This window comes from Marmota marmota, unplaced genomic scaffold (assembly GCF_001458135.2).
Source record: "Marmota marmota marmota unplaced genomic scaffold, marMar, whole genome shotgun sequence".
NCBI lineage: Eukaryota > Metazoa > Chordata > Mammalia > Rodentia > Sciuridae > Marmota > Marmota marmota.
The window spans coordinates 22912015-22938507 of record NW_025999853.1 but is presented as its reverse complement, the minus strand read 5'-3'; the positions used below and the strand labels follow the sequence as shown (position 1 = coordinate 22938507).

The 26493-nt window shown below is 31.7% G+C and overlaps 1 protein-coding gene across 2 annotated transcripts in view; it reads right to left on the bottom strand.

Annotated features, from left to right (window-relative positions):
* The window catches only part of Mgat4c (MGAT4 family member C), a 783513-nt gene extending 769246 nt beyond the window's left edge, over positions 1 to 14267 (bottom strand). For both annotated transcript variants that reach the window (XM_048804350.1, XM_048804344.1), the window contains exon 1: positions 13929 to 14267. The gene's annotated coding sequence lies outside the window, so the exon portion shown is untranslated. The remainder of the gene's footprint in view (positions 1 to 13928) is intronic.
* Between the last annotated feature and the right edge of the window lie 12226 nt (positions 14268 to 26493).

The following is a 26493-nucleotide window of genomic DNA, read 5'->3' as shown; positions in this document are numbered from 1 at the left end:
AAAACAAACGATGTTTAGTAACAGAAATAAACAAATATGGCTGGAAGAACAACCCATATCTCAATAATAACCCTAAATGTTAATGGCTTAAACTCACCAATTAAGAGACACAGGCTAGTAGAATGGATCAAAAAACAAGACCCAACAATATGCTGCCTACAGGAGACGCATTTGATAGGAAAAGACATACATAGGCTGAAGGTGAAAGGTTGGGAAAAATCATATCACTCATATGAATGGATAAAAAAAATGTGGCATTTATACACAATGGAGTATTACTCTGCATTAAAAAATGACAAAATCATAGAACTTACAGGGAAATGGATGGCATTAGAGCAGATTATGCTAAGTGAAGCTAGCAAATCCCTAAAAAACAAATGCCAAATGTCTTCTTTGATATAAGGAGAGTAACTAAGAACAGAGTAGGGTCGAAGAGCATGAGAAGAAGATTAACATTAAACAGGGATGAGAGGTGGGAGGGAAAGGGAGAGAGAAGGGAAATTGCATGGAAATGGAAGGAGACCCTCAGGGTTATACAAAAGTACATACAAGAGGAAGTGAGGGGAAAGGGAAAAATAATACAAGGGGGACAAATGAATGTCAGTAGAGCGGGCAGAGAGAGAAGAGGGGAGGGGAGGGGAGGGGGGATAGTAGAGGACAGGAAAGGCAGCAGAACACAACAGACACTAGTATGGCAATATGTAAATCAATGGATGTGTAACTGATGTGATTCTGCAATCTGTATATGGGGTAAAAATGGGAGCTCATAACCCACTTGAATCAAAGTGTGAAATATGATATATCAAGAACTATGTAATGTTTTGAACAGCCAACAATAAAAAATTATAAAAACAAAACAAAACAAAAAAAAACACATTTCCAAAATAAAGAGGTTTAACTATAATAAGCTAATACATTTCTTTTAAACAATAAAAATAATTATTAAGCACTTAATACTTTTAGACCCTTTGTTAAACACAATAATTAGCCAATTATACGTTATAATCTAAAGAGAAGACAAATACAATAGCAAAAACAGCCATAATGATGAACTGTAAAAACAGTGGTGAACAAAAATAAACATGTTGGAACTGAATGAACCTGAGACAACAGGGGAGGTCTTCCTGAGGAAGATAACAATCTAATGAATAGCATTAGCAGAATACAAAGTTTAATAACAGAAGAAATGTAAAGTAAAAAAAATGTACTATTTGAAAGGCTAAAAAATATTTTTTGGAATTTGATGCAGTCTGTCATATTTGAAAAGATCTGGAAGTATGCATGTAATTTTAGTAAGATGAAAGAAAGAATCATCTATAAGAAAGGGTGTTCATAAACAAAACAGGTTAATTAGAAAGAGGTGGTATGCAGCAAAAGGTATAAAACACCAAGCTATTGAAATGTCATTCATGTCTAAGGGCAAAGGATATTATGCACCTTCAGATCAGAGTGCTAGAGACCTGGTACATTATGATGGAGCTTTTGAGATGGATTTTAGAAGACCAGTATCAAATGAATAAGAGAAGAGCCTTGGGAGAAGAAAATAACTTTGTGACAGAGAGGGCTCTAAGATGCCTAACTGAAGAAGCATCAGTTGAGTTGTGCTTTAAAAAATAGAATCTTTGCAGAAATGTGAGGAAAAAAATAGCCATTCTAGGTATATCTAAGTATCATATGGATAGAAAAGCAATATGAGGTCAGGCATATGCCAACTACTCAAGAGCGTGAGGCAGAAGATCACAAGTTCAAGGCCATACCGGGCAATTTAGAGAGACCCTGTCTCTAAATAAAAAATAAACAGGGCTGGGAATGTAACTCAGTGGTACATCACTAGCATGTGTGAATCCCCAGATTTAATACTCTCCTCCATGCCAAAATTAAAAAGAAGGAGGAGGAGGAGGAGGAGGAGGAGGAGGAGATAAGAAAAGCAATATTAATTACATTTGGAATAGATTAGAGGCAGAAAGTTTGAAGGCAGGTTATAATGCCATTTGAAATGATAGTGTGGCTCTGGGCTATATTTTATAAGGGTTTGTTTTAAACTTATGTCAGAGAAGACATATATAGAAAATGTCCAATAATAGATGGTAGAGGGGTTTTTGTTCTTGATTGGATAACAATCATTCCAATAAAACCTATGGAAAAATATGCCTCAAAATTAAATCCTAACAATTTGAATGAATATTCACGTCAGAAAGCTAACAGGAAAATTAGATAAATGGATTGGAAGAAAAGACAAACTTGTTTAAACCATTTGGAGAGTATAATAAAATATAAGCTGTTCAGACTGGAGAAATTGCCACATGATACCTGCTGCAACATATCTAAGCATACAACTAAAAATTCATTAACTACTAATGTTCATCAAAATATATAACAATAACACAATCATTATGGACATTGGATCTCAATTTTGGGGGCTACTTCATGTGATATTGGTGGTATGGATGTGATGTCCTTTTATTGTCCAAACTGAGATACCCAATGAAAGATGATACTATTAATTATTACACAAGTATTGCAAAAGTAAACTCTAGAAAACTGGGTATAGGGTTACCCTAGGCATTTGCAATTTATGTTTTTTTATAAACACAATCATTACAATCATTATATAAAATGCCTGATACTTTTCTAGATGTGGATATTAAACATTGACAAAATGGAAGAAATCACGGTCCTCATAGATCTAGTGGGGGTACCCGTAAAAAACAAAAAAAGAAAGAAAAAACACACAAAAGAAAATAAAACATTCTAATATCAGAGTTGTAACTCATAAAGAAAATGTACAGGGGAGTAAAGGGATATTTACAATAAATTGTCTGTGAATGATTCTCAGAGGAAGAAATTTTTAGGATGTGAACTATACCAAATGAAAGTGCAGTCCAGAAATGATAAGATAAAAGATTCTATTCACAGGGGAAAGCAAGAACAAATGACAGGAGAGGAAACATCAAGGTCAGCAAGGGAGTATTGGCATAATTGCTGATAGCAGAAGAGACTGTAGGAGTAGAGCTTTAGGGAGGAGAGCAAGAGAGAAGGTAAAAGCATAGATGGAATATGGGTCCAATTATGGACATTGGGGACCACCTTAAGGACTTTGTCTTGTTGATTAAAACATAAGCAATTATTAGAAAATGTTGAGTAGGGGTAGACCAATCAGATATATAGTTTTAAAATATGAGATTAAAAAATTTCTTCTGAATATAGAAGAATAAAGATGGCATTTTTCTTTCTCTCTCTCTTTCTCTCTAAAAAAATGGTTCAAAGCAATAGAAGGAGAGGAAATTGAGCGCACAAAGTTCTACTTTAGATAAAACCAAGTGAAAGCTGAAACCCCAAATAAAAAATACAGTGAAGAAGAAACAAGAGTGTATGAAGCAGATGTCAAAAAAAAATGTACAAGTCTAGGAATTTCACAAGATGCCATCAAAACACTTTCTCAAATATGAGATCATATATTTAGCTGTGGTCTAAATCTTGTTTGTTAAAGTAGGAATGGGGACATGAATTAGAGGAAAGAAATTCAGGAACAGCTTGATCGTAGAAAGCAAGCAAGGGATTTCCAAATAATAAATCACATGGAAAAGGTATGTTTGCAAAAGTTGTCTCTATGGATATGTAAACTGGAGTAACTCTGCATCCTAAGAAATCTTAAAGCCATTTATTTTCATTACCTAGGAAGTACAGGCTAACTTCACTCACATTCAAAATCATGGGTCTGGAGGCTTGGAATGTAATGCATGCTAGAGAACAGGTTTAACATACAGGAAGCCCTGGCTTCATTTCCCAGCACCCAATCTATCAGTGGAAATCTTGGGTAATAAGGAAATTTGTGCCTAGTCTGGGGCATACCTCTGGCCACTCACTAACACAAATTTCTTGCAAATTATTGGTTTAAGATAATTAAATTTGTAAAAATATAGGTAAACAAAATCAATAACAATACAACTTTTATAAATAATTTAATGAAAGAAAGGAAAACAAAAGGAATAGAATAAGAAAAACAAAGTGACAGATAAATTGAAATAAAGTATGCATGGGGGATGTTTTGTCAAATCTTCACAAGTAAACTGCTAAGTTCTTGGACATTTTGATTTAGACTATGTAAGCTTTTTTTTTTTCCTAAATACGAAAAAAAAAAAAAAAAAAACAATAAAATTATTTCTCTTCAAAAAAGATTGATTCAAAACCAAGACAAGCAACTCTAGTTATCTTGACTTTAACACCCAGAATTCTAAGATAATGAAAAAATTAGTGTAGTTAAATGTTTTAGAAAAGCTGTTTTTATTGTAGTACATAGCAAATTCAATGATATTATGTATATGGTCAATACAAAAATATTTTTATAGATAAGAATAGTGAAGACAATTGCAACTGTTTATTGCCAAAATGATTTAATGTGAGATACCTACCTAAAATCATTTCATTTGTACCAAGTAGAAAGTGGGAAATATTAGCAGCAAAAAGTTTGGTTTTACAGCATCCTTGAGAATAATGATGGGAGACAGTGCATTTAATTAGAATGCAAAATCTCTTTGTTCCTGGGGCAACAATGTACATGGTCCACAAAGTTATGAAATGGCAAACAGTATTTTCTCTCTCAAAAAAAAAAAAAAAGGGAATTAGACACTCTTCTTTCTTTTAAACTTTCCTGAATGTTTTTCTTAATAGTCTTTTTTTAATATACAAAATTTCTATTAAATCTTGAGCATTTAATTACCAGCTCAGAATCAAAGGGAAGAAGTCATGACTAGGGTTACAGATTTAGACAGAGTTGAATATGGGACAATGAATGAAACCACCCAGACTGAGCAAATATAGAGCAAAAATATATAGAGAAAAGGCAAAGAATTAAACTGAGGAATGTACCCTTAAGAGATGAACAAAAGAAAGGATTCTTGGAACGCTAAGTGTTTCTTATATTTAAACAAATAGAGAAAGCATTAGGGTATATTTTATTTTATTTTATTTTTATTTAAATTTCTTTTTTTTTGGTTGTTCAAAACATTACAAAGCTCATGACATATCATCTTTCATTCATTTGATTCAAGTGGGTTATGAACTCCCATTTTTGCCCCAAATACCAGTTGCAGAATCACATTGGTTACACATCCACATTTTTACATAATACCATATTAATGACTGTTGAATTTGATTTTTTTTATATATCATGTGTGACAGAAAAAAATCTACTTAAAATCCAAATAAGCTTCATTTCATTTCCAAGTTGACTAATACAAAATCAAAATATATATAAAGGCAGCATGTCAATTGATCAAAAGTAAATGAATAAATAGAAAGATTGTCATGAAGTAAAAACCTTGAAGAGGGGTTTAGATGCTGTCTGGGCTATCAGCAAATTTAAGAAATGGCAGAAACTCTATCAATAAGTAAGTTAATTTATAGGTTTTCTCAGTCATCTACATGATTTTGAATGAATACACAAAATGTTTTCATTAACAGCATCTAAAGATCAAAACTAAAAAGACCAACCAGCTCTCTCACAGTAAGTCATGCGACAATGGACAAAATTAAATGTAGAAAATTTCCAGAAATTGAGAAATCCACTTTATGTGGAAAATCTGTTACAAACAAAAGAGTGAAATCACTTATCTATAGATTTTAAATTTTCATAATATTTTCTCAGAACACATTGAATCTTTTATGAGAGGATATTTTCCCTCATATTTATTAGGAATTCAGCAAACACAATAATAAAGAATTTTAAATAGCCTATTTAACATAATATTTATATGTTGAAATATATTAAATAATATGAATTATATTTAAAATAAAGAACCTAAGCTTATCAGACCAGAATATATAGTTAATCATCATCTTAATATACCTATATAATAAACTTTTAAAATTCATTTGTTTTAACCTTAGCTATTAAGAAAGGAAAGTTGAAAATCTCAATACAGGGTAAATTATTTTGAACATTATTTAGTTTCCAAACACATGATTATGCTGTGAGTAGAGAGATTCTAAGTACAACCATTCTCTTTTACTAAGAGTGAACCACTATAAAAAGTCACTTCAGAAACCATCTATTTGTATATGAACTGGTTAGTAGATAAATATCTGGTATATCCAAGAAATAAGATGCTACTGTGCAATGAAAAGGTGCTACAACATGATGAATCTCAAAAACAAAAGACTACATATGACATGGTTCTATAGTATGAAATGTCCAGAAAGGCAAATACATAGAGACAGAAAGTGGCTTAGTTTTCAGATTGCCTTGGGTGTGTCCTGGGTGTATATAGATATTTCCATTTCTTGGAGAGAAATGGAAATAACTATACATAGACACATAGTTTCTTTTGAGACTGAAGAAAATGTTCTGAATTTTGATTATAGTAATAGTACAAATTTCTAAAAACTTTTAAGCTATGTACTTAAAGTTGATTAATTTTATGACATATAAGTTTTATCGCAACAAAGTTGAAAAATGAAGGATGCATTATATACACACATACACTATACTAAGATTAAAAAGGAAAATATTGCCTTTTATGTTCCATCAAAAGTAAACTCATAACCAAACACAAATTCCAATTTTTAGTTTTTATTGAAATGAAAGAATATTAGAATGATGTAAAATGGTAGTTTTAAAATATGAGAAATTGTTTAAAGTTTTGAATGGTTGAGTTATGTCCACATATCAAAAGGAGCCAATTACTACATTATTATTAGATAAAATACTCATCTTATTAAATAATTTTCATATGTATATAATTATATAGTCCATAGAGCCTTCCATATTCTAAAAATTGGTTAAGTTTTGTGATCTGATTGATAGCATTATAATTTTGAAGGAAAATATATAATTTTGAAGGGAAATAACTGTTTCAAATAACTCAACAGTTAAATGTAAGTCAAAATTTTTAAAAAATTTAAAGTCAAATATCGGTTCATTCACACTTTAAGTTTTCATTCATTCACAGTAGCATTGCATTTTCCATTCCTCTCTCTCTCTCTCCCCCCCCCCTTTTTTTAGTTAAAAAAACTCATGTGCATTTATAACTTAAAAGTGATATCAGTGACTCACAGCAAAAAGACCAAGGTCTACAATAATTGTTCTGACACTAATAATGTTTTGGAGGCACAAGTGTTTGATTTGATTAGTTCTTTTGTTTGATTTGTAATTGTTGATTTGATTAGTTCTTTTGTTTGATTTGTAATTGTTATTGCTCATCCTAGAAAAAGAAAATTGATTATTTTCTTTTCTGAATTCTGACTTGTCTCTTACATTACAGAGCTTGCAAATAACTTAAGGTACATTTCAACAGCAACCTATCAAAAAGTTAACTAATTTTATTTGGTTTTCTGAACCCAAAGAACATTTGTAGATAAAATTAAGAGGAATTACAAGGCTGAGTTTACATACATATCCATCATTGTTTATATCTACATTTATGCAATGAGAGAATGTATTGATGGAGATACTTTAGAAGAGTTCTTCCATAACAATGGAATAGTTTGTTATTAATTTTGCCTAATTTTGTAGAGAATACTGTTCAAGTGTTCCCAAACAATATTAGTGTTTTTTTAAAGTTCTTCTTATGGATAAGTATATATTTTTAATTTTATAATTAAAAGATGGCTACTGGTTATTTACAATGATAGGTTTGATTGACAACTAACTTACTTTCTTTCTTCTTCTTCTTCTTCCCCGCCCCTCTTTAACTGGGATTGATCCCTGGGGCACTTTATTACTGAGCTACATCCCTGATCCTTTTTTTTTTTTTTTTTTTGAGACGGTCTTGCTAAGTTGCTAAGGTTGGCCTCAAAGTTGCCATCCTCCTTTCTCAGCCTCCCAAGTCACTGGGATTACTAGTATGAGCCAAAGCTCTCAGAAACAATATTCAATTTAATGATGACTTTATTTCTTATATTAGATTGGGATTCTCACATGGATTTTACTGTGCAAATGAGGCAGCATAAGAATTATTCATGAAGTAGGTCAACTGCACTTACAGCACATGCAGGTGCTGGCCTACTTTTCTTTTCAAAGATGCTGTACCAAATTCAAATTTGGCTAGAAAATATGACTCAGTTCAACAAAAAATACTAACGACACATCAGATATATCACTGAACTTAAAAAGGACAACCCAGGAATTCACACACTATCATATGCTTCTTAGAATTATAGCAGAATTGCCACCTGGCAAAGTTTTTCCTTAAACATGTCCTTTCACAGAAACATTCCAGTATTTTCCCTGTTGATGCTGTTAAAATGATTAGAAATAATAGAGTATTTATGACTACTTGTTCAATTAGTTCACTTATCATTTCTCCATTTAAAATGAAATTTTAAATTTAGTATTAAAATTTATATACAAAATTAAAAATACAATTCCTGTGACTTTTAAGACCATATTATATTTTTCTTTAGATTTTCTGTGATAAAACTAACTTCTTTATCCATACTCATTTGTTGTATAATATTCTGAGAAAAAAGTCTGAATAAAATGTCACACCCTTCCGGGTGTGTTGACACACACTTGTAATCCCAACTTGGGAGCCTGAAGCAGAAGGATCACAAGTTTGAGACTAGCCTCAGCAATTCAGTGAGAGTATGTCTCAACATAAAAAAATAAAAAGTAGAGCAGGGCACAGTGACACATTCCTGTAATCCCAGTGACTGTGGAGAATGAGGCAGGAGGGTGGCAAGTGAACCTCAACAATTTAGGGAGACCCTAAGCAACTTAGTGAGATCCTGTCTTAAAAATAAAAAAAAATTAAATAAAAATTAAAAAGGCTGGGAATGTTCCTCAATGGTTAAGCACCCTTGGTTTAATCTGTGGTGCAAAATAATAAAATGAAGAATAGAAAAGAAAAGTGATAGGGATATATAGCTCAGTGATAAAACACCCCTAGATTCAATTCACAGTACAAAAAAAAAAAAAAAAATCCTAGAGGAAAAAAACACCTAATGTATTAACATAGAATGTGGGATTAAAGAACACCATGTAATTTTCCCCTCTCTTTCTCCTAAATTGCCACTCAATATTTGCTTTTTTCCCACATTTTCACAGCTGTTCTCCTAGTAAATATAAATTCCTCCTGTGGCTTGAGTGCTCTTGTGCAATAGTGGTTAAATGCCAGATTGTAGCCAAAGATTCTGAATCCAGTCCTTGGCTAACAACATAGCTACTTATGCTAAGTAAACAGTAGTCAGTTGCTTTATGTCCTGTGCCTTTATTTCCATATCAGGAAAATGATTACAATATCAACTACTTTGTAAGGTTGTTGGTAGTTATGAGAAAACACATGGTAAGTGCTTTGAATGCTCTTTATTGCAAAGAATGTACTCAGTCCAAGAGCAAACTGCAATTGTGTTATAAATTTTATCTTATGCCATTTTAACATTGAAACTTTAAGTGTCCATTAGCAATGAAATTAAAATATCCTCATAGATATTCACATCAAATTTAGGCATTTGGAGGGGTTTTTCTAGAAGTAACAGATCAAGTTCTATATTTGAGATTCAAAATCAGTGCTGCCATCTGCAAAGTTGATTATCTTGTGCAATTAAATGAAATTTAGGACTTTAAGTTAAACTTTGGAAGGCTTTGGAATACCTTTTGAGAATTAGCAAACTGGGCCAAATCTGGCCTAAGAGTGTTTTTAAAAATTTTAAAGTGTGAACAAGAATACTTTTTACATTTCCAAAGGCAAAAGAAAAGAAGGAAGAACTAGGGGGGCTGAAGATTTTGTTTTTTGTTGTTTTCTTTTTCTTTCTTTTTTCTTTTTTTTTTTTGAGTATCAGGGATTGAACTAAGGATCACTCGACCTCTGAGCCACATCTCCAGCCCTATTTTGTATTTTATTTAGAGACAGGATCTCACTGAGTTGCTTAGTGCCTCACTTTTGCTGAGGCTAGCTTTGAACTTATGATCCTCCTGCTTTAGCCTCTTCAGCTGCTAGGATTACAGGTGTGTGCTACTGCACCCAGCCAAAGATCTTAATGTGTTTACTCTGTTACTTTGCAAGAACTGTTACAACAAAGTACCACAGACTGGGTGGCTTAAATATCAGAAATTTATTTTCTCATAATTCTGGAGGCTAGAAATCCAAAATCAAGCGGTCAAGTATGATTATTTTCTCAGACCACTCTCCTTGGCCCATAGGTCTCCCTGTTGTTCCTGTGGTCTTGCCTGTGTGTCTGTCTGTCCAAATTTCCTCTTCTCAAATTACAGCTTACCCTAATGACCTCATTTCCACTTAATGTAATGTAATGATTGAAGCAATTTTAGTGACACTATGAAGTTAAAAAACAAACTTTTGTCAGCAGACTCTTGCTTTTATATCCAAGTTTTGATCTAGCTAGAAAATGATATGTACTTTCCAGCAATGGACTTTCCAAATAATTACTTGGTGGTTCCAAGTAGGAAACACCAATACAAAGAAATATAAAGCAGACAAGTGTTATGCTGAATTAACATTGGCATATAAAAATATTAAATAGTTTTCGTGAATATTCTAACCCCGTGATATGAAATATATCTAGAAAATTCAAACACAAAATTTTTCAATAGCCTTGAGACCCAGTGAAAGCAGTTTCTAGCTTGGATACTATTTTTATAAAGATTTAAATTCACAGTTAATGTCAACATCTGGCTGAATTTAACATTCACCTTTGACAGTTTCACTCTCGTTAAAAAATGTTTAGCATGTTTTCAAAGCAGAAGCTGTTTTTTAATTTAATAAAAGTTTTCATATATTTGTATTGTTCCTTGAGGGGTACATTTGAATGCTTGAACTACTCTGGAATATGAGGCCATCTCACTAGACAAGCCACTGTAGCAAAATAAAACACAAATGAAAGGGGCAAAGGGTACAGTATAATGAGCAAGAGGATTTATTGTCTTGTCTTCTATTTCCATATCCTTTAGGAGAATGGATAAGAATAAAATCAGATATAGTTCTTTTTATCTGCTTTCCCTGGTAAGGTATGATTAATAATTTGGCTATTTGATAGTCATAAAGAATATACGGACTAATTTCTCAAAATAATAGATTTCAAAATCTAAATATGTATGGGTACCTACAGAAACTTTAGGACCAAATAATAAATATATGCTCTATGGATTATTTTCATTTCTAAAACTACTAAATAAATAGGTCTAAAATAATACACATTTGTACACATAAACCAACAAACACACAGGCATCATTAAAGAAAGGTAAGAGTCAAAGTTGTTTCAACTGGAACATTCTTATATAAAACACTTGATAAAATACACTCAAAAAGTAGATACCATATATCAAACATGTAATGTGCACTAACTCTGATAGTTAATGTATGTGATCTCTATTAAGAGTATAAAATGTAGGTACCATTATTGCCATTATAGAGATGATGGGACAAACATATATATAGATCGATTAACTTTGACAATTTTGCTTAACCTATATAAACCTAATTTGCCTTATCTTCAGTCCAGTGTTCTGTCTACTATAACGCTTTGACATATTAAAAGGCCAAGAGAGAATCTGAAAACAATTCAATATTCAATGTTCTTAGTAAAGATGAATGAATATAAGATTGACTGAATATAAGACATTTCATGTGCTATATGCACATAAGAAGCCACTAAAGAGCTGGGCTTAATTTCCTCCTTTTAGTGTACCAATTAGAGGTCCTGAAGTATTAATAAACTGGCTGATTTAAGAGAGAATATGATTACATGTTTTCTTCCTACATGTTGCTTGGAAGCAACAAACATCATGAGCACTCAATAAATGTTATTTAGTAGCAAATAATAAAATGAAATTATGGTAATATATTTTGCAATGAATTCACCATAAGATGAAGTAAAACAAGTTTTAGTGCTAGGCCTGGAAGCTGAGCAGATTTCAATGGCAGGGTAAGAGAATGAAACCTGTGGGGAGGGAGGAAACACTAACATGATTATTGTAGAAAAGGTTAATAGGCGGTCAGAGTGATAAGAAAATTTTGGAGCAATTTGACAAATAAAACTTCTTCTCCTGGTTTTAATATTTGTTCTATTCTTCTAACATTTAAAAAACATAAAGTTAAGGATGTATTATTAAGCTGTTATCATATCTTCCACATGCTCACACATAAAATGACTACATTCCATTCTCCATTGGTACTATTTTATTTTAAAAGAACATAAAATGTGTTCTCTAAAATTCTTTTTTTTTTTAACCACTACTTGTACCTCCTTTTGAATATATCCTAAGATTTTTCAGAAGAACCAGTTGTAATTAAAAAAAAAAGAAGATGCTAAGTCATTTCATATTCCGGCATTCATAAGCCATTGAATTGGAAGGCTGATCCACCTAGGAGTGTATGCAGTTTCAGAGAGTGGACTTCTATAGAATTGCATTACAGCAGCAAGTTATTGGGGAAGAAATCAGGTCAGGGGCAATCTAACTTATTCATTTTTTTTTTAAGTGAGTAGACAGAAAATAATCCACAAAGAAGAGGAGAAGGTTGCCAAATGGAGGAATCCTTAGGAAAACCTTAAATCTCCCTTCCCCAATCCTATATGGTTCATGAAAAAAGGAAGGACTTAGAAGTACCCTATGAGGACTCTATTCTTTTTCCTCTTTTCTATTCTTTGCCTTTGACAATCCTTTTGAGGATAAGGGAAGAGGCTCTGAAAGTTACTATTTGGGGTTCTTCTCTGTTTCCTTTATTCTTCTAATGCTTTCTTCAATTCTCCAAAGAAATCAGAACACATTTAACAAGTGCTTTTGCAAAGCTCAGCCACCATTTCCTTTCTCAAGCTTGTGATTAACCCACTGATGGGTTCACAAACTCTGTGTTCCAATCCAAATACAGCAGCAGGTATGCCAGTCTCCAGGTCAAACCCATTTTAATAGACATTTTTAACACAACAATATCAATGAGGTATGTTACACTAAGCTTATTCACACAGGAATAAAACATTAAAAATGCATCAAAAGCCCTAAGACCATATTTTTAAGTATTTCTTCATGTTTTTATAAAAAGAGAATTTTATAAAAATTCACTGATTATTCTGTGCTTGTTTTCTATCCCACACCTGTATTCACTCACTGAGACAGAACACCATGTCCCCATATATACACATACACCTTCAACTTTTAGGGAAAAAAATGACAGAGATCACTTTTCCTGTTGCAATAGATCATTGGTATAATGAGCTAAATTTTATTTTAGGAGAAGATTCCCTGCCTTTTCATTGGTTCAGTTACTGTTCAGAAGTTTTCCAGCTTTTAACATTTTACTTTGCTAAACAGTTTGTACCTTTCCATAGACTATATTAACATTCTTACTTAACAAAACAAAGTTAGAAAAACATTTTTTATAATATAATGAATCAACACTGTACTGATTCATTTTAGTAAAATTCTTTCAAGCTCAAAAATGAGATCTATCAAATGAAGTAAACCAATATACTATTATCAAGCAGACTTCTGCTGGAGTTTCTCTAAATTCAATACTAATTCACGTATTTATATGTGATCAACATCAATGACAACCGAAATAATAGCATTTGAGACAAAGTTTGTGTTTGTGAAAACATGGATAGAATATTATGGTTATTCAAATATACATATGCCTGAGTTTCCAAAGTATGTATTTCCCTTCATTATATGTTTCAGCTGCAAAAGGAAAATCCCTCAGAGAATTAATATGAACTTATGATAATGCAGCCTGCAGCACGGTTTTGTTTTGGTTTTGCCTGTTTTTGCTGACAAGGCAATTCAAACTATATCCTACTCATCTTTAGTAAAGGAATCAGATTATTTCACCTACAAGCATGCAGCAATAAAATGTCATTCTTCATTGAATACCGACTACTTAACATCTTTCTCTTTTTACAGGTTTGGATCCCTAGCTCATTAGACTATTACCTGATAAATAGGAGAGGGTAATGAATTGAGAAAATAACTACGTACCTTCAGAGAAAACCTGCCCGATAACAATAATCCATTAGAAAACTGGCAATATCCTCTGATCTATTGCCCGCAAAGCTATGACTTGATGGAGAGTTTCATTCCCTGGGCTCAGTTCTCCAGAAGAAAATCAGCACAATTTAAATATTTCTTGGAATGTGACAGCTCTCTAGATCCCGGGTTGCATTCTGTTCCCCAGGGATGGCAATCTGGTGTTCCTGTGTGCATGGAGCAGTGAAGATGAATTGAAAACGCTTGAGATAAATTAGGAATGGCTAAGTTAAAATTGTCTCTGCTCCAGACTCTCATCTGCAGTCTGCAAGCCTGTTTTTCTGTGAAAAAGCTAGATGGCAGGCTGCCTCAGTAAGTTCTTCTTAAGCGACAGAGAGCATTTTCAATGAAGAAAAATTCTCCCATTATCTAAGCTAATGTGACTGCTGCTAAATCTAGTTTTTAAAGTGTCTACTGGCATGAAATTTATTTTCACTATTGCTTTCTTTCAAACTACAGTCTAGAATCTATACTATCAAACTAGTACAGTTTTATCTGAGAAACATTCCAAGTTTTTTGTTAAACTAAATCATATCACTTTGTGTAGTTTTAATGATCATTTACATAAGAGGAATTTCCTTTTTGGATATAAAAGACATGTTGCTATATTTTATAGTGTGAAGAGGGTTTTGCTTTAAATTGCAGGATTCTTACTATGAATGATGGCATTTTGATTAATAACCATTTATGTTATTGCACTTCCATATAAAAGTACATCATATATAAATGTCAGGAAAATTGCAAAAGTTACATCAAAACAAGAAAGTGTAATGTCTAATTCTGATAAATGAATACATAACTAAATATTTACTCAATATCCTTCTTAATAATATGTTCCAAATAACACCAAAGTTTATAAAGTATTTAGCTTCTAAATAAAAACAAGCCTTAATGAATTCTGTTAATTGCTGAAGAGTGATGTATTGTGAGATGATAAAACTACATGATAATTTTACCCCATAACTTAGGCAATTATTTTAGCATTTTAATAAAATTCCAGATCTGAGGCAAAAAATATATATACTCTTCTTGATATATTGGCAACACACACAAAAAAAAAACACTGAAAAGTTATGAAATGTTCAGATCCATGTCTTCACTTGGATTTGATATACGAAATAATTTCTACATAATCAGACACTCAAAAGTATCATAACCCATGATACTTTTCACATTCCAAGTCCACAGCTCTATGTCTGATTATTATTATTATTATTATTATTATTATTATTATTATTATCATTATTATTGACATTTAAGCAAATTGTTGCTTCCATAACAAAAATGGAGTTTATATAAGGTTGGGGAAGCAAGATAATATAATCACCTCTGTGACATTATTTCAACATCTCTTACCTATGTAACATAAAATGTCCCTTTTTCTCCATCCACCCTGCAGCTATAGCTATAGCTTCATTCACAGAGTTGGAAGGGAGAAGAAATAGAAGAATCAAAATGAAGCACCATAGCAAGATTTTTTTTAAATTCCTCCCTTTTCAGAAGTGACATCATGTTAGGTAGCTGCTTCTGACAAAGAACCAAAGGGAATTGGAAAGAAGCAACATCATTATTCCACTTAAGAACCAATGTTATTTAATTACTAGAGAGAGGGAGAGGAGAGAGAGGAAAGAGAAGAGAAGAAAAGGAAAGAAACGGAAAAGAAAAGCTATTGATCAGCTTCAGTTGCCATTTCTAAGATATGCACAGTGTTCAGTGTTTATAATATATAAAGCAAATGAAGACAATAAAAGTATATCTAAAAACTGGCAGTTGATGGAGTGTCCAAGTATGCTCACATATACCAAGCACTTTAATTAATGGAACAGATAACTACGGCAGAGAATAGGGTACACACTCCTCCTTTAAAAATGAAGGACATAAACAGAGATGAGTTTGGAGCAATGATGAGTCTCTTGCACTTTATTGATTAGTTTGGATTCTGTCTTTGAACCATTCATAGCTCTTAAATATGAAAGAAAAATTCATTTTAGAAAGAAATTTTGAGGTCCTACTCTCTAGGTAAAAAGCATAATACATAATTAGGCAAGCTAGACAACTTGTAGTTATATATTTCTCCCTTTTCTTTATTCGAATACCCAGTTCATCATCTATTTTTATTTACCTTTATATCACTCTCATATTTCCCAACTCCCATGACATTATTTCCAGTTTTCATCATCTCTTACCTATATAATGGCAAGAATCTGCCATTTGATCTGTTTTTAGTCATTTCTTTTATCAATTCTTCCTACATTGTTATCAGTTCTCCTTCTGAAATGTACATAATAATGTCAGTTTACGAAAACAAGCATAATCGTTTATCACTGCCTGGAACCTTTAATGTCCCAAGTTTTTAAAATTATATGCCATATCTTACTTAATTAATACCTTATTCTTACCAGATAGCATCTAAAGGAAAATAACATTATTGAGTTACCCCCTAAAATACATATTATCATATTGTACATAGTGCCACTTCTGCATAGTTTTCATCTGAACTATGTGACTGAAGAACTTCTTCACATCATGGTTGACATTTGTTAACTGTTATTTCCTTTTTGAAAACATCTTGATTCCTCACAGAGTCAGTTTTGTTCTCCAAATCAAAATGCATCTGTAATGTGATGGTTTGGTGATACCCTGATGAAGTCCACTGCAAATAAAATACATTTTTCCTTTTGGAATATTTTTCCCTTCTCACTTTCTCTCTCCCTCCTTTTCCCTCCTTCTTTTCCTCCATAATTTATTGTTGCCTCTTATTTTCCATAGGTTTGTGTATATCTGCATCTTCTGAGTTTTTGGTGAATTTTTTTAATCCTTTTATCAGCTATTTTTTCTAATACTTTCATTGATATTCTTCTATTTCTCTCTTTTATCTTCTATTTTTTCTTCACTTTGCCATTTATAGAATTATCTTTTATTCCTCTTCCATTTTTTCTCTATCCTTGTTTCATATCTACACAAAAAAACTTGAACCCATCTCGTTAACTTTTAGAGAAATACCCTAGAAATCTCTACAATTAGTGGGCATTCCAATTTCATTACTCAAATGAATTTTAATCAAAATAATCAGAAAGATTTATGTCATGTGCATTATATGATTTTTTAAAATAATGCATTTCTTCTTAGATTTATTTTTTAATAACTTGAACAGTACAAAAATTTGACTTTTAGAAAAAACTCAGAAATTCATCATTCATAAATGTTCAATGTTAAATGATTTATTTCTTCATGAATATATATTAAGATGGCTGACTTTACAACATGAGGATGATTTCAACATGGGAAACTAAATAAATAAATAAACACAAACAAGCATTTTGTTCATTAATAAAACTGGCATAGATCCAAAAGACAGGAAATATTCATGGGAAGCTTAACAAGAAGAAACATAGATAGACTAAATACTAAATACATAGATACTGGCAACATTGTTTGAAGAAACATATATACTTACTCTAAATTTAGGAATATACTTAACCAATGAGGTGAAAATTTTATACACTAAAAACTACAAAATATTACTGAAATAAAGATAACAAATAATTGGAAAATATTCTGTACTCACAGATTGGGCGAGTTAATGTTAGTAAGATGTTAATACTAACCAAAGAGATCTGCAGATTCAATTTGCAGATCAAAATAGCAATGACATGCTCTTGTGTTTTTTTCTGCAGAAATATAAAAATCTATCTTAACATTCCTATGGATTTTTTTAAGAGAGGTCAAATAACTAAAACAATCTTGACAAAGAATATTGGAGGTCTCATATTTCCTTATTTCAAAACTTATTATAAACTATAGTAATCAAAACAATTTGATTCTGATGTAAAGAGGAATATTAAAACCAATGTAATAGAATAAAAAACCCATAAATAACCCTTTACTATATGGTCAGATGATTGTTATCAAGAATACCAAGACCATTCAATGGAGAAAAGACAGTCTTTTTAAAAATTATGTTAGGAGAACTGGATATCTTCATGTAAGAGAATGAAGTTATACTATTACCTTGTACCATATATAAAAATCAGCTCAAAATGGACTAAGACCAGAATGTAAATACTATGCTATAAAGTCCTTAGAAGAAAACAAGACAGAAAAGCTTCATGACATTGTATTTGACAATGATTTCTTGGATATAACACTAAAATCAATATAAGTAAACAAAAACCAGACAAACTAGAATACATTAAAATTAACAACTTCTGTTCATAAAGGGACTCAGTCAAGAGAACAAAAAGATAACATGGAATTGTAGAAAATATTTGCAAATCATTTTTCTGATAAGGTTTAGTATCCAGAATAAAGAACTATTACAAACCAACAACACCAACAACAAAATTAAATAACCAGACGAAGAAAAGGAAAAAGATTTGTATAGACATTTCTTCAAAGAAAATATACAAATGGCTACAAAGCCCATGAATATATGCTGATTATCATTAATCCTTAGAGAAATGAAAATTAAATCATAAGATACTGTCTCACACCATTAAGGATGAGCACTGTCAGAATGACAGAATGTAACAAGTGCTGACAAGGATGTTAAGAAACTTGAATACTTGTTCACCAGTGGTAGATATGTAAAATGGTGTGCCTATATTTAAAACTGTATGGTGGTTCCTCAGAATATTCAAAATAGAATTATCTAATAAACCAGCAATTCCACTGTTAGTTATATTCCCAAAAGAAACCACTCTAAGATATCATCTCACTCTAGTCAGAATGGCAGCTTTTATGAAGACAAACAACAATAAGTGTTGGTGAGGATGTGGGGGAAAAGATACATTCATACATTGCTGGTGGGACTGCAAATTGGTGCAGCCAATTTGGAAAGCAGTATGGACATCCCTTGGAAAACTGGGAATGGAACCACCATTTGCCCCAGCCATTCCTCTCTTTGGACTATATCCTAAGGACTTAAAAATAGTTTACTACAGGGACACAGCCACATCAATGTTTTTTAGCAGCACAATTCACAATAGCTAAACTGTGGAGCCAACCTAGATGCCCTTCAGTGGATGAATGGATAAAAAAAATGTGGCATATATACACAATGGAATTTTACTCAGGATTAAAAAAGAACAAAACCATGGCATTTGCAGGTAAATGGATGGCATTGGAGAAGATAATGCTACGTGAAGTCAGCCAATCCCCAAAAAACACGGAATGTTTTCTCTGATATAAGGAGATTTATTCATAGTGGAATTGGGAGGGAGAGCATGGGAGAAATAGATAAATTATAGATAGGGAAGAGGGGTGGGAGGGACAAGGAAGGGCCAGAGAATTAGCAAGGATGGTGGAATGTGATGGACAGCATTATACAATGTACATGTATGAAGACTTGAATTGGGTATCAACATACTTTATATGAAGAGATACAAAAATTGATATATATATATATATATATATATATATATATATATATATTTAAGAATTGTAATGCAAAAAAAAAAAAGAATAGCATTACCTTAGATTAGGTAGAGGGAAATGAAAGGAGGGGAAGACAGGGGATGTGGGGATAAGAAAGATAGTAGAATGAAACAGACATTATTACTGTATATATGTATGTGACTGTATGACCCATGTGATTCTACAATATGTATACTCAGAAAAATGAGAAATTATATCCCATCTATGTATGATATATCAAAGTATATAAGTGAATTCTACTTTCATGTATAACTAATTAAAACAAATAAAAATTTAAAAAAATAACTAAGAGAGCCATGCATGGTAGTGCATGCCTGTAATCCCAGTGACTTGGGAGGTCAATGCACTAGGATCATGAGTTCAAAGTCAGCCTCAGCTACTTAGTGAGGCCTTAAGCAACTCAGAACCTGTCTTAAAATAAATATGAAAAAGTGCTGGGGATGTGGCTCAGTGGTTAAGTGTCCCTAGGTTCAATCCCCAGTACAAAAAAAAAAAAAAATTCAAAGAGATATTTATGCACCCATCTTCCTACTGGTATTGCACATAATAGTCAAAAGGTACAGATAAAAGAAATTTCAGTGACTTATTTCTTAAAAGTGAAATTTTTAGTATTTATTTATAAATTCAAAGTAATTATAGCAAGTAAACTAGATATATCAAAGTTGCGATGTAGCCTCAGTTGAGATAAAATATTCTTCATAATTATACAACAAATCTGAAACATTTCATGTTATACATCATAAGGTAAACCAAAGAGCATAAATGCAAGTATCTTTTGTGTTCAGGAAAGCTGAATTATTAATACTTCAGAAATCTCATCAAGACATCTAATAATATAAATGTCATAAATAGAACCAGAATAAGGGAAAATGCATGTGAGATCTTTTGCTGCTTTGATGAAGTGAACACTAAATTTTAAAATGTGCAAAAGGATTAGCAAACTGCTTTGTTCTTCCAAGGTAAATGAGTTTCTTATTTATCTATTATATTCACACCCAAAAGATAAGCACTCCAATCTTGGTTATCTATTCATGAATTATTTCTGATTTTCATGAAAATAGATTACTTATAAATGAAATGATTGGAGAAGAATTCAAAATTAATCCCATTAGAACCAACATGTGATTCAAAAAAGTTCAATTTTTATTATAAATAATAAACCACTCTGATAGCAAGTATTATTTTAAAAATTTCTAAACTACTTAAACACATTTTCTAAGTAATGTTGAGTAGCTTATTAGGTACATAAACACAATTTAAGAGACCACTTGAACACCATTGCTGAAAGAATTCTACCTTTGTAGATAACATAAGCTGTTAAAGCAGTACATTAATAAATATAGATACATAGAATAATACTAGATATGTTTAAATGTATCCTCAATTAAAATAAATGTATATAGAAAATTGAGAGAGATGATCAGTGTAATTAGCATAATTATCACCTAATACTCTTTTTTTTTTATTACGGAGGATTGAACCCAGGGGTGCTTAAACACTGAGCCACAATCCCAGCCCTTTTTTATATTTTACTGAGATACATGGTCTTGCTGAGTTGCTTATGGTCTTGCTAAGTTCATGAGGCTTGCTTTGAACTCAGGATCCTTCTGACTCAGATTCCTGAGCCACTGGGATTATAGGCATGTGCCACAGCGCCTGGCCTCCCATACTCTTAAATACATTAATAAGGCTTATGAATTAGATGTGAACTTTAACATCAGTTATTTCATATATTAAAGCAAACAATGTTTTTAATCCTAAAATGATAAATACATAAAATATGTCATTAACTTGGTCAAAATTCTATATTTCTCAATGGAAATCTTAAAAATTCAATATTTACAAGATCCATGTTTTTTCATGGGTCAAAAAAATAATTGGCTTAATTTGTAAAGTTAAAAAATTCATATCTGTAAGATTAGATTTTATACAACTATAAATAATATATGCAAAATTATACAGTTTCAAATAAAAAGGTATCAAGTAAGTCCCTGATGTAGGCCAATGGATATACTTGGAATAGGTTCTCATTATTATTCAGACAGCGGCCTTCTTGAGAGTAATTGCAGAGGTTTTAGTTCACTATAGGGAGAAAAAAACAAAACAAAACAAAACAACTATTTACTAGCAGTGTTATTGGCTACCCTTAGATTGATGAGAAACCTGAGTGTGAGAATCACGAAAACAATCTATATTTCCTGTAGCCAAAATACTGTGTGGGGAGCTCTGCACACCATTTTATAGTATTATTCAATTTTTTTTCATGCATCCTGGCTCCAGTGAAATATAGAACATGTGATATCTTTGGGGAAGTATTTTAAAGTTATAAAAATTCAGTTTGTGAAAGAACCTTAAAGATAGGAACATCAACCCACATTTATTTATTTACTAGCTTATTGTCTTGTCCAAAGTCACACTCGGAGGACCTGGAACCAACACTTTTAGATCAGTAATATTTTATCATATCATGTGATGCCTTTAAATATATAAAAAGCCTAATTTCTATAATTTATTAAAATTTTCTTAGTTTTTACCTAATATTCTGTTCCTGTTCTAGGATTCCTTCATGGGTATTACATTATCTAAATTTCATGTTTCTCAGGCTTCTATTGGTTGAGTTTTTCACTTCCATGTTTTCAACAACCTTTATAGTTTTGAGGAATACCAGTCAGACATTCTGTAGCCACATTTCGTAGCACTCTCAACTGACAGTACAAGAACATATAGCTAAGTAGTTATAAACATTTTTACATGTAAAAATTCAGTATCTGTTAATCTATACATGAATTTATACTGATTCTTCCCATTATATGTAGCTTATTCTCTTTTTTCCTCCCTTCTGCTTTAAGTGAGCCCAACATTGCTTATCTTTAAATTCCAGTTCCAATCCTATATACAATGTTTATATAGACTCTATTCTTTCCAAAGTTATATAAGCTAACATCTTATTCTCCTACCCCTTTCTTGGTGAGATTGTTTTATAAATTTATAGTAGCCAGTTTTGCACCTATTCCAGGAATGAACTCCAATATTTTAAAAGTTTGTAAATATTAACACCCTGTGGGTAAATTTCTGACAAATGCATAGTAAGGGTATTCATCATTACAGAATTTTGAAGGATAATTTTACTGCCATAAAATATCCCCTATGCTTCACTTTCTCCATGTTTCCCTGAAACCCAAGAAGATGGGTTGGTGATATTTCTATACTCTTCAATTTTGAATTTTCCAGTATGTTATGAAGTCACAATCATACAGAATGCATCATTTTCATTTTGGAATCTTCTACTTGGCAACACACCTTTAAAATTCACTGATGTTTTTGATTATTTGATAGTTCTCTTCATTAATGAATGATATTTACTTGTATTGATGCAGCCATAGTGTTTATCAGTCACTAGTGAGGAATTGTTCCTAGTTTTCAATAAAAATTTACATGCTGGTTCTTATGGAGGCAATTTTTCATATCAATTTGGGAAAATGCCTAGAACTAGGATTGCTGGATTACATATTCAGATTTTATGTACTTTTACAAGAAACTTCCATGCAGTCTTCCAGTGGTGATTGTATCTGGATAATTCCCATTATCCAGGAACAAGAGCTTCTGCTGTGTGAATCCTCAGCAATAGTAGAATGATCAGGTTTTCCTTTTGTTGGTTTTTGTTGTTGTTGTTTGTTCTTATTCTTAACCATTCTAATAGGTATGTGGTGGTTTCTCATTGATATTTTAATTTGCAATTCCCAGTGACAAATGATATTCCATCATTTTCATATGCTTATGTTTATTCACCACCTATGCATCTTCATTACTGCTTTGAATATACAATACACACAAAAACACACACATAAGCACATATATGTACCAGGAACTAAATTCAGGTGCATTCGACCACTGAGCCACAATGCAGCCCTATTTTGTATTTTATTTAGAGACAAGGTCTTGCTGAGTTGGTCAGTATCTCACTTTTGCTGAGGCTGGCTTTGAATTTGCCATCCTCCTGCCTCAGCCTCCCAAGCCACTGTGATTACAACAGGTGTGGGCCACCACACATGGCTGCTTTGCCTATTTTTTTAATTCAGCTCTTTGTCTTGTGGTAGATTTGCGAGAGGGGTATACACATTTTAGATCAGATATCAGATATGTGTTTTCATTCTCTTATTAGTGTGTTCCTCAGATTTGACTCTTACTTTCTTATTTAATAAGGATTGGCTTGTTCAATTTTTCTTCCAGGGATCATGATTTTGATGTTGTAGCTAAAAACCTCATGACTGAACTAAAGGTCATGTAGATTTTCTATGATATACTTTCTTTCTTCCAACTGTGTCTTTTGTTTCCTTTTAGTATGTCTTGTAATATTTTGGTGAAAACAAATAAACGAGGAAATAAATCTTTTAGTGTGAAGCTTTATAGTTCTCGACAAAAAAACTTAAGGGAAACTTCTTGGCTATTCACTGTGAGAAACTGGTGAAATTCGGTATTAAAATCCACAAAATTTGCTCTCCAAAACTTAGTTCCCACCCCTAAGATTTTCTTAAGCTCTTCTACACTCAGCCTCCAAAAGTTTAACAATATTACCAGTTAAGTATTCCCATCATTTATTGTTCCAGCAGATTCAACTCCAGGTAAGCAGATATTGTCTGTGATTCTCTGCATCTCCACCTTTCCTGATTTGGGGGTGGTAATTTCCCTTGTAAATTTAGTAATCTGACATGTCAAGAAGCATTTCTTCACTTTCCTTTTGTTCAGTTATTATTGTAAGCACAAGAGTGATGACTATTAAGTTCTTTGTATATTTTGGAGCAGAAACCAAAATCCTTTCTCTTATTTAAAAATCACCAGGCATTAATTGCATGATTCACATTTCAAAATTTAGAAAGGTAGTAAAATGTACCATCACAGTAAAATATCTCTTTATTGAGATGTTTTAAGAATATGTCAGAACAAAGGAAAATGGATCATAAAAAGATGAAATTATACAAAAAGGATAGTTAACAAATTTTAGAATGTGATTGAAATTTACAAAAAAAAGTTGATAGTATTTTCTACACATAGAAACTTATACATTTTAAATGACCAATCAGTATTTCTGTTGTATTTCATCATATTAACATACATAATCGCCTATAGCAGAAAATGGATATTGTTATGGGAATTGATTTTAAAGACAAGTTCAGTCATCTTTGATATTGAACTGTATAAAAATTAGGATTTTAATGTGATTCTTTATATGTACTATATGTATCTGCTAAACACATTATAATATGCAAGAAGGCCCTATCATTTTAAGAAAATACAGATAGAAACATAAGATATGCATATCCTATACACTTAACTTTGAATCAACATTTAGGCAAAGGTTTGCTTAATCAGCCAGCAATTTCAGGTGTTAACACAGTTCACTGTACATAGTACATACTATCATAGAGTTTTCTAATGATCAGTTATTTACTAGCACAAATACCAACAGTAAGAATAAAAGTACACTAAAAGTATCTTAAAAATAAGACATTACAAAATTGCATTATCATATGAAATGATGAATGATAATATACTCTATGAAAAATATGATACCCATGTGCTGAATGACAATTATCTTCCATATTTTGGGTTATAGTGTTAAGTAAGACAGATATGGTGCATGCTCAGGCAGGGCTAGTCTAGCAGCAAAAATGCTTTCATCAAAATTTGGCTTGATTCTATTTACATAAGTTCTTTGTCTACAATAAAATTCTGGTACTCCTTCTTGGGAAAAAATGTAAGAATGAAAATGCATCAATACTGCAGTCTATCTACAAATATACATTAAGGTTTTAGAGTAAAGATGCTCAATTTTTGAATGATTAAGTATAATGTAACCAATGTTTTCATGTATGTAAATAAGCAAACAAACCAGCTTTATATTTAAAAGAAAATGCTGGCTAATAAAGATTTCCACTCTTAATCCCACCATGAACAACAACCAGCAAATACCTCAAACACCCAAAGCAAGTGAAAAGAAATGAATAAATTCAAATATTATTCTGTGCATCCGGCTTTGGTCTTGTTGTCTTCTGTACATGTAAGGGAATTTTATGCAAGTGGCCTCCTGGGGTTTAAGTGGGAAATAGGGTCTAGTGCCTTGAAGTAAGCATATTTTTCAAGTATGAAACTGAGAAGTGATTGCCAATGACAACATTTAGTTGAATAACAGATTTGCACTAAAGAAAATGTATTCAAACACAACAAAATAAGAAGATTGGATGAAGATATAAAGCAGAGTTTTCAAGTGGAGAGAGGGGTTAGCCTGCAGTAATTTCTTCTTACTCTTTTGCCACCTCTAGCTTGAATGTATTGTAAGTTTTAAAGGAGTTAAAAAGGAGTAAACAGTAACTAATCCTCATTCGTTTTTCCATACTCTTCTGAAGCAGCTGTATAATAATCTCTAAATCCTTGACATTACTTGATTATGCAATTTAATTAGCACAACAATCATCACTGAATATTAGAAGTTTTTCATCTAGTATCTCAAATGAATTTTCAAATCACATCCTCAAATGCCCAAAATTCTAATATTAATACATTAAGAATACTGCTCCTTTATATTGAAAGATGTTAATTTATTTTAAAAATTAGTTTTTCTTCATATTTGAATTTTTGTTCAAAATTTTATAATTTTGTCTATAAAAAGGAACTTTTTCATTAAAATATGATTTTCTTGTTTAAAAGATTCAGATGTATTTTTCATTAATATGCATTCATTGTTCTTATTAATGGGGTTAAATGTAACATTTTAACACATGCATATAATATACACTAGTCAAATCAGGGAGGGAAAGCATAAAAGGTGTTTTTTTAATATAATATACAAGTGAGCACATCAAGTTTGAATTTACATGATTATAACTATATTAAGGATTTTTCCAAATCATAAGATTCTGAAATTTATAATTAAGATCACATCCTAAAAATAATTTCTAGAAATAAATTTGACTTATAAAATTATATTTTTATAGAACTGTGTCTGAGACTCATGCAGAAGAATAAATAATTCAATATCATGTTCATGTGGTGGAATATAAGCATACATGTATTTAATTGATAT